Genomic DNA, 8,792 nt, shown 5'->3' with positions numbered 1-8,792 from the left:
TCAGTGTGAACATGAAATGGAATACCAAACAGGTATAGTGTCAACTTCTTCAGGGACCGAACCATAGTAAAAGCTTCCCTCTCAATGCTGCTCCATCATATGTTCTTTGGGGAGTAGTCACCTGCTAATGAAGGCAATTGGCTGATCTTGGCCTTTGTCATTTACTTGTGACAACATTGCCCCAATCCCTTGCTCTGAAGCATCTGTTTGTACAAAGAACTCCTTATTGTAGCCAGGGGCCAGTAACACTGGTGCTGAACACATATAGCCTCATTCAGAGTGCCAAAGCCCTTCTGACACTCTGAGGTCCAAATTACCTTTTTGGGCTGCTCTTTAGAGGTGAGTTCTGACAAGGGAGCAACAGTGGTTCCATAATTCTTGCCACATCCCCTGTAATACCCAGTCAGGCCAAGTAAGGCCCTGATCTGAATCTGGGTCTTAGGAGTATCCCAATCAGGAATGGTCTGGACTTCAAGCTGGAGAGGCTGTATATGGCCTCCACCTAGGTTGACCCAGGTACACCACTGAACTCTGCCTTTTATGTCAATGGCTTTCTTTGATAGTTAGGCCTGCTTGTTACAGGTCCTGAAGCACATCCCTCAGGTGGACCAGGTAATCCTCCTAGGTGGAACTGAATACAGCAATATTATCTGGGTATGGAGCACTAAAGGATTCCAACCTAGATATGACTCTGTTCACTAAACTTTGGAAGATGGCAGGGGCATTCTTTAAACCAAAAGACATCACCTTGAATTGAAAATGTCCCTCTGGAGTGGAAAATATTGACCTCTTCTTTGCTCCTGGACTTAGGGCAATCTGCTGGTCCCCTGGGGTCAGGTCAAATGTGCTTAGGTACTTGGCTGCCACCAACATATCAATGAGCTCATCACATCTAGGTATGGGGTGTTTCAGTCTTGGTGACTGAATTCAAATTTCTGTAGTCCGCACAGGGATTAGTTTTGGGTACAGGTACCACTGTACTGGCTCCAGGACTATCAGAGGGCTGAATCACCACTAGTGCCAATATTTTAGCTACCTCAGTCTTGATGTTAGCTCTGACCTGGTCAGACAACCTTTACAACTTGTTTTTGACAGGTAAGCTGTTACCAGTGTCAATGTCTTGGACTCACCACATAGTGAGTCCAGGGGCCAGGGAGAACAGCACAGAAAACGGACCCAACATTTGTTTGAAGTCTTTTTACTGCTGATCTGTCAGTTTGGCAGAGAGTACAACTCTCTCCACTGACCCATCTTGCACATTGGTAGAGAGTAGATGTAGAAGAGGCTCACTTACCTCCTCTCTTAGATCATCTGTGACCATGAGCATGGTCATGTCTGCATTGTCTTGGTTGGGTTTTAGCCTGTTGACATGCAGGATTCAGGGGGGATTCTTAGGGGTGCCGAGGTCCACCACATAGTTGACATCACCCTTTTTCTCCAGTATGGGATAGGGCCCAGACTATTTCTCCTGGAGGTCCCTGGGAGCCACAGGCCCCAACACCCACATCAACTGATCTGGATGGTACTCAGGCATAGTATCCTTCTGCTCATGCCAGAGCTTTATGAGCTCTCGATTGACCTCAAGATTGCTGCTTGCCTTCTTCATGTACTCTGCCTTGGTAGACCGCAGGCATATCACATAGTCAAGCACATTCTGCTTACACTCCTTGAGACGCTTCTCCCAAACACAATGGGCCTCTTACAGGGTGCCCAAACAGAAACTCAAAGGGACTAAAACGAACCCCTGTTTGAGGCACCTCCCTGTATGCAAACAGCAGGCCTGGGTGGAGAAAATCCAATCTCCTCATGAGTTTGTCAGACAAACCTATAATCATGCCCTTTAGGGTCTTAATACATCTTTCCACCACACCATTGGTCTGGTGGGGTGGTGAACCTCTAAGCAATGCCACATTCATTCCACATTGTCTTCAGATAGGCAGATTTGAAATGTGCATCCTTATCTGAGACTACCTCCTTTGGGAAACCCACTCTGTGAACTCACCAAGTAGCGCCCTAGCCACTGTTGGAGCAGTAACAGTTCTGAGGGGTATTGCCTCTGGATGCCACCAAAATGTATCTGTTGCCTGAGGCAGTCGGTGTGCCTAGTGGACGAATAATATCAATCCCCACCCTCTCAAAGAGAGTCCCAACCACTGGTAGTGGTATTAAGGAAACCTTTGGCTTGCCCCCTTTCTTGCCACTGGCCTGACAGGTAACACAGGAGCTACAGAACTCATTCTCTTTGGCAAACATTTTGGGCCAATAGAAATGGTTGACCAGCCTATTCTTAGCCTTGGTCTGCCCCAAATGTCCTTCCAAGGGGATGTAACGGCTCAAGGTGAGGAGGAATTCCCTATACTACTGGGGGACTACCACTCTACTGATTGCCATGGTTTTGGGGTCCCTTGCCTCAAAATAGAAGACTATATCCTCCCAATCGACCCTGTGAAATCCACTGATATCTTCCTGCTTTTGCATGGAGGCAGTCTGCTTCAGGCCCTCAAGAGTGGAACACTCTCTTTGTCTCTTGCACAACTTTCCCTGGAGGCTAACTGTGCCTCACGCTCGCTTTCCCTGAGGAAGAAGCCTACTTCTCCTGTGGTGGATCCTCACCTCCAATTAGCTGCAGGCAGGACCCTGGTCACTGTGTTGATGGGCAACCTCTCCTCAGCCTCATCACTAGGGTCAAAGGGTTCTTCTTCCCCCTGGCAATTGGCAATTGGCAATTGGAAGGGTCATTTTCCCCCTCCCCCTAAATCTCTGGAGCTTCCTTTGTGCCTTCCTGATGGGCCTATGTCAAGGCTTTAAAGGTCTTAACCAGTTCAGTCATCCTAAGGTTAGTAGTTGCTGGTAATTCCCTGTCCTTACACAAATCCCTAAGCTGAACTACAGTGGGTGTGGTAGGCTAGTCAGATCAAACTCCATGGTATTCCTACTTTTTGGGTCACACAATAAAACAGTAATTTAGAAAAATAAAAAAATAATTAACTGAAATTAGTACAAATTAAAAATCAAAAACAATTTGTGCACCAGGGTAATTTAGAGGATTTTTAATTTGCTTCACTTAAATACTGGGTTGTGATATGAAACACAAGTACTGGATCCTACCACTGTACACCAAAATGTTGGAAAGTGGACAATTAAACTTTGCTCAAACCCTGCTAGCTTGGTGCAGGAGCAGTTAGGTTTTACTTAGGAGAAAAGCTTATAAAGCCTTTAATATCAACAAAACAGTAAGTAGGTAAAATAGAAAACACAATAAAAATCCAACACCAATTTAGAACAATAGGAAATATTTATATCTTTAAAATGACACCAAACTGACAAAAATGCAATGCAGAGGATCGGAGATATGAATTTTTAAAGATTAAGGGCCTCATTATTAGTGTGACAGTCCTTCTCAAGATGACAATTCAACCGCCGCACTCTGGGTAGTCTGACCTCTCAATTACAACCCTGGTGGGCGGACCCACGAGGGGACCGCTGTCCCCACCTGAAACATTGTTCACGATGGGCTGACGGCAGTCTTGGTTGTAGTCAGCAAGGGCGGTGCTGAACTCAGCGCCACTTGACTGATTACAACCTTGTTCTCTGCCAGCCTTTTCATGTAGGTTTCCCCACCATAAAATGGCTGGCGGAGAACAAGTGCAGGGGGCCACAGGGGGTCACATGCCTATGGCATGGGCAGTGCAGTGGCCCCTCTGCCCAGCACCGACAGAATGCGCACTGTCTCCTTTGTAGACAGTAAGCCTTCCGAGGGTGCTGGACAGCCCCTTCTGTGCTACGATATAGGACTCGGCTCCCTTAAGGGCTGACTGGTGGGAACAAGTATTGCAATGTTCCCGCCAGTCAGACCGGTGGAAACATTGTAATACACTCAGGGAGATGCTACTGCCATGTCAGTGGCATCCTCCCGGAGAGTTTGGCGGTCCCATGGTGGGATCGCAAAACTCATAATGAGGGGCATATTGTAAAAATTTGTTTTCTAGTGCCTAAAAGCAAAAAGCACCAACCGCGGACATGTGGTCACGCTTGACCGGGGCAAAGTCAAAGTTTGAGGCTAACTGTGATAGAGCCCAAGTCGGATACACTGACCAGGAGACCTCAGTCAAAATGTTACCTTTGAACTTAGGGCCTGGTTTAGAGTTTGGGGGAGGGGTTACTCCATCACAACAGTGATGGATATTCTGTTCGCCGAAATATAAATCCCATAGGATATAATGGGATTTACATTTTGGCGGATGGGATATCTGTCACCATTGTCACAGAGTAACCCCTCCTCCAAACTCTAAATCAGAACTTCATTCTTTTTTCTGAAGCTTTTTCTCTTGTTGTTGAGCAGGGCTCCTCTTCCGTCCAGCTTCCAATGCAACATCATCGGCTTGGCTCAGCACGAGGTTCTGGTCAACTCCTGGAAGTCTCATCAACAAGAAAAAGCCCTGGAGCTTCAGCGGGACAAACCTGAAATTCAGGCATGGTCACGGTTCGATGTTCCTGACTTGACAATTGTCGATTAGTCAGTCACCTTATGGAGCTTTTTTACAAAGTTGTGTCAAACGTCTCCAAACTTCTGGATCTTCATCCAGAAGTCCGTTTCGTGGTCTTCCAGTGTTCAGAAAGTTGGTCCAAGGTTCCAGTATCTCTGAGTTGCTCCTTTGGAGTACAATTACCAAAATGCACCAGATCAGAATCCTCAAAAGGCCACTGGATGCTGGTCATCTGGGCTCTTCTTGCAGGACTGGGTGCAGAGGACACTTGGTAGCACCTTTGTACCTGTTGCTTACAGAGAGTCCACTCCTGGATCATTAGCAAGGCAAAGTCCTTTTTTAGGTGAAGCCCAAGGTGTGCAGCTGGTGCAGTCCTTATGGGTGCAATCCTTAAGGTGCAGAAAAAGGGATCATCAAGGCAATCCTTCATTTTCTGAATTTCTTCCAGGAGGGATCTGAGTTGCTGGGCAGCTCTTCTATATATATCCATGCTCCTGGTTTGGCAAGCAAGGGCTAGCAATTGACAAATGGGTTGCAGGGTGCCACCCTCTGGGGTGACCACTTGCTGTGAAGTGTGGAAAAAATCAATCCCAGAAAGCACTGTTCCCTCCAAATCCAAGATGGAGAAAATCTCTCCTTGAAGGTTAGAGTCTGAGTCCCAAGATGCCTGCCAGCACTTCCTGGTTGAAGTGCTGGGAGCCAATCAGATCTCACCACAAGATATCTGCTTAGGCTCTGCCTAGATAGCTATATGTCTTTTTGCGTTAATAACTCCAAAACTGCTAAACAAATGTACACCAAATAACAAAAAGGTCCCTTCCTGGTCCAAGATCTAGCATTCTGCCAAATTGGGTGTAATTTCATCCAGCGGTCCTGGCAGTAGTCAAGTCTAAAATCACTATGGGAAATTGCTTGGGGAAAATGTTTCCCCACCCCCTCTTTTTCTCTGCCCCCGCTTGAAGAGTGAGTGGCGCACTAATATTGAAAATTTTGTGAAGATTTAGCAAACAGCACCAAAGTAATTGCCAAAACAAAAATGATTTTCCTATGGAAACTAAGGGCCAGATGTAGCAACCCGTTTGCATGGCGCAAACTGCGAAAAACGCAGTTTGCGCCATGCAAACGGCCTCACGCGATGCTCATTCCCAAAATTGAGAGTCGGTACTGACTCGCAATTTGGGAATGCGACTCGCAAATAGGAAGGGGTGTTCCCTTCCTATTTGCGACTCGCATCGCAATTCAGAGTTGCTTTGTGACCGCGAATGCGGTCGCAAAGCAACTCACAGTTACCACCAGTGTCACACTGGTGGTAACTCATTTGCAAAAGGGAAGGGGTCCCCATGGGACCCCTTCCCCTTTGTGAATTTCCCAAAAAATATTTTTTCAGAGCAGGCAGTGGTCCTATGGACCACTGTCTACTCTGAAAAAAATGAAACCAAATGGTTTCGTTATTTTTTTCATTTTGCAACTCGTTTTTCTTTAAGGAAAGCAGGCTGCAAAATGAAAAAAAAAAAACTGCTTTATTTAAAAAGCAGTCACAGACATGGAGGTCTGCTGACTACAGCAGGCCACCATCCCTGTGAGTGCAGGGACTCGCTATGGGGTCGCAAAATGCGACCCACCTCATGAATATTGATGAGGTGGGTCTTTGCGACCCCATAGCGAGTTGCAGAAGGTGTCTGAGACACCATTCTGCATCTGATTTTGCGACTTGCAAATTGCGAGTTGCTCAGACTCGCAATTTGCAAGTCGCAAAATCGGATTTTGCTACATCTGGCCCCAAGTCCTAACTATACCTACTGGTGACCAAGCGTAGGTATATATGCTTATGTAAAGGCCCATACATTTTTAGAAATGGATTACAACAAGACGTGGGCAAGGAAATTTGAAAAGATAATTCTCATTTGATTGATTAAATGATTGATTGATTGATTCATTCATTGATTGACTGATTGATTAATATGAAGATTTGTGAAGGGCATGGCTACCCATTGGGCCTCCAGCTTTAAAAACGGAGGGCCTGATTTAGATTTTGGAGGTAACAGTCCTGCTGTTGATTTTCAACAGAAAACCCGTCTGCCTACTAGGCAGTCCGCCCACGCGATTTCGATGTTGGCAGTTCCATAGCCGATGACCCGCGTGCGTCCAGTTGCAAAAATATCCCTGTAAAGTGAATCAGAACAAAACCTGTTTGCCCCTTTACATTTTACACAAGCAATAACAATCAACAATGGACATGCTCTGTACTCAGCTTTTTTTGAACACCAGCATAACATTCACTCTTACCACCCACCTGCGCCAGACCAAAGACCTTACCTTCAGGAAACTTCTCAAGACCTGGCTGTTCGAGCAGTAGCAGCACCTCCACCTCCTCTTCTCCCCTCCTCAGCGCCTTGAGACCCTCACGGGTGAGTAGTGTGCTTTACAAATTCCTGATTGATTAATTGATTCACTGATGGTATCATTATCATGTTACCCATGAACCCACCTTCACTGAAGTCTTGTCTATAGTGACTTCAATAACTCAGTAACGTAATGAATGAATACGTTAGCTGTACACTGTTCAGGGATACAGAGCATCAACCACCTCTCCACGTTCTCACATCGTTCTGTCTGAGGTATTCCTTCTTTTTTACCTTGCACTGCACTTGCAGCACACCTCACACTGCTGTGAAATTGTTAACTTCCCCCTAAATATGGCCAGACTCGAATTACTCCCATGAAAACAGGCCTATTCCGCCTGTGAACGGATGCATGAATGGCCGAAAGAGTTTTACAAAACCAGTCCCTTTGTCCCATATAAACAGGTGCTCATGGTTCATCACGCTCTGCCCTGAATGTAAAGTACATGATGGCTGACTTTTTCTGATTGGTTGGACGTGTTACCCTTCAGTGAATTTGACGGCGTAATGAAAGGGGAAAATAAATACTGGAATTTGACAAGTTATTGAAACACATTTCAGATTTCAATAATTGTGTTATTTACCATCTGCTCTGTTATATCCGGAAAGCAAAGATAATGTGACGCAGATTATGCAGGAGCGGCTATGTTGGTGCATATTTTAGCTACACAGCTCCACTGCAAACGCGTGGAAGCTAAGTAAATGTATGCTGACAGAAGGATAATTGCCATAATTAACATAGTTAAGTGCGACATGGGAATGTAAATATCTGTAAGCAATTAAACTAGAAGTATTAACGTTATTTTGCATGGCAGTAAACTAAACTTAGAATTTAAGTTCTAGCCTTTTTTGTAAGCTTTGTATTGACAATCGGAAAATGAATGTTTAGAACCGATTTCATACAAGCATTGGCAAAGTCAGTATGTCTGGCTATAAGTGAAAGTGCTTCTTCTTAGGCAAATTTGTGTGTGCGTTGGTGACTGGACGAGTGAGTGCATGGGAATGTACAAGTGACTGATCACATTGATAACTAATAGATGAGTGAATCAATAAATGGACGAATGGCTGAGTGCATGAATAAATAGGTAAGTAAGTGAGTGGGAGAATACATGAATAGATGAGTATGTGGGTGAATGTAAACAGGTTACACCAATCTTATAGGCTGAGCCCCAAACACCAGTAGTAATGTTGGTAGATATTGCTAATATTATGCCAGTGAAACACTACATCAAGATTTGGTCCAATTTTGCCAGAAATGCCTAAAACACACCATTATGCCAGTGCAAACGTGCAAAACTGGATGCAAGTGTGTAGGGGCCTAGCTTCAGCGGGTGTTTGGAGTGGAACACCCCTCAAATAAATGCATTTGTGGGTTGGTAGTTGGGTCTGGGGTCCCCAGTTCATGTCTGCTATGTCTCTGTTGGTTTTTCTTGTTCTTTTTTCATGTCAAGAATAAAAGTCAAGTAAGTTACCTTTGCTGGAAAACAGGAGAGGGAAGGCAACAGAGATAATCTGGTGGCTGAATTTCAAAATGTGAAACCAATCAATCACTGCATTTGTAAAGCGCGCTACATACCCGAGAGGGTCTCAAGGCGCTGGGGAGGGGGGGGTGCTACTGGTCGAAGAGCCAGGTCTTGAGGAGTCTTCTGAAGGCCAGCAGGTCCTGGGTCTGTCGTAGGATGGTGGGGAGAGTGTTCCAGGTCTTGGCGGCTAGGTAGGAAAAGGATCTGCCGCCGCCGGTGGTTTTTCGGATGCGGGGGACTGTGGTGAGGGCGAGGTTGGCTGAGCGGAGGCTTCGGGTGGGGGTTTAGAAGCTGAGTCGGTTGTTGAGGTAGGTGGGTCCGGTGTTGTGCAGTGCTTTGTGTGCGTGGATCAGGAGCTTGAAGGTGAGACCAGATAACCT

The sequence above is a fragment of the Pleurodeles waltl genome, chromosome 8 (assembly GCF_031143425.1).
Source record: "Pleurodeles waltl isolate 20211129_DDA chromosome 8, aPleWal1.hap1.20221129, whole genome shotgun sequence".
Lineage (NCBI taxonomy): Eukaryota > Metazoa > Chordata > Amphibia > Caudata > Salamandridae > Pleurodeles > Pleurodeles waltl.
The sequence above is the reverse complement of the archived record's forward strand: the minus strand, read 5'-3'. Positions refer to the sequence as shown.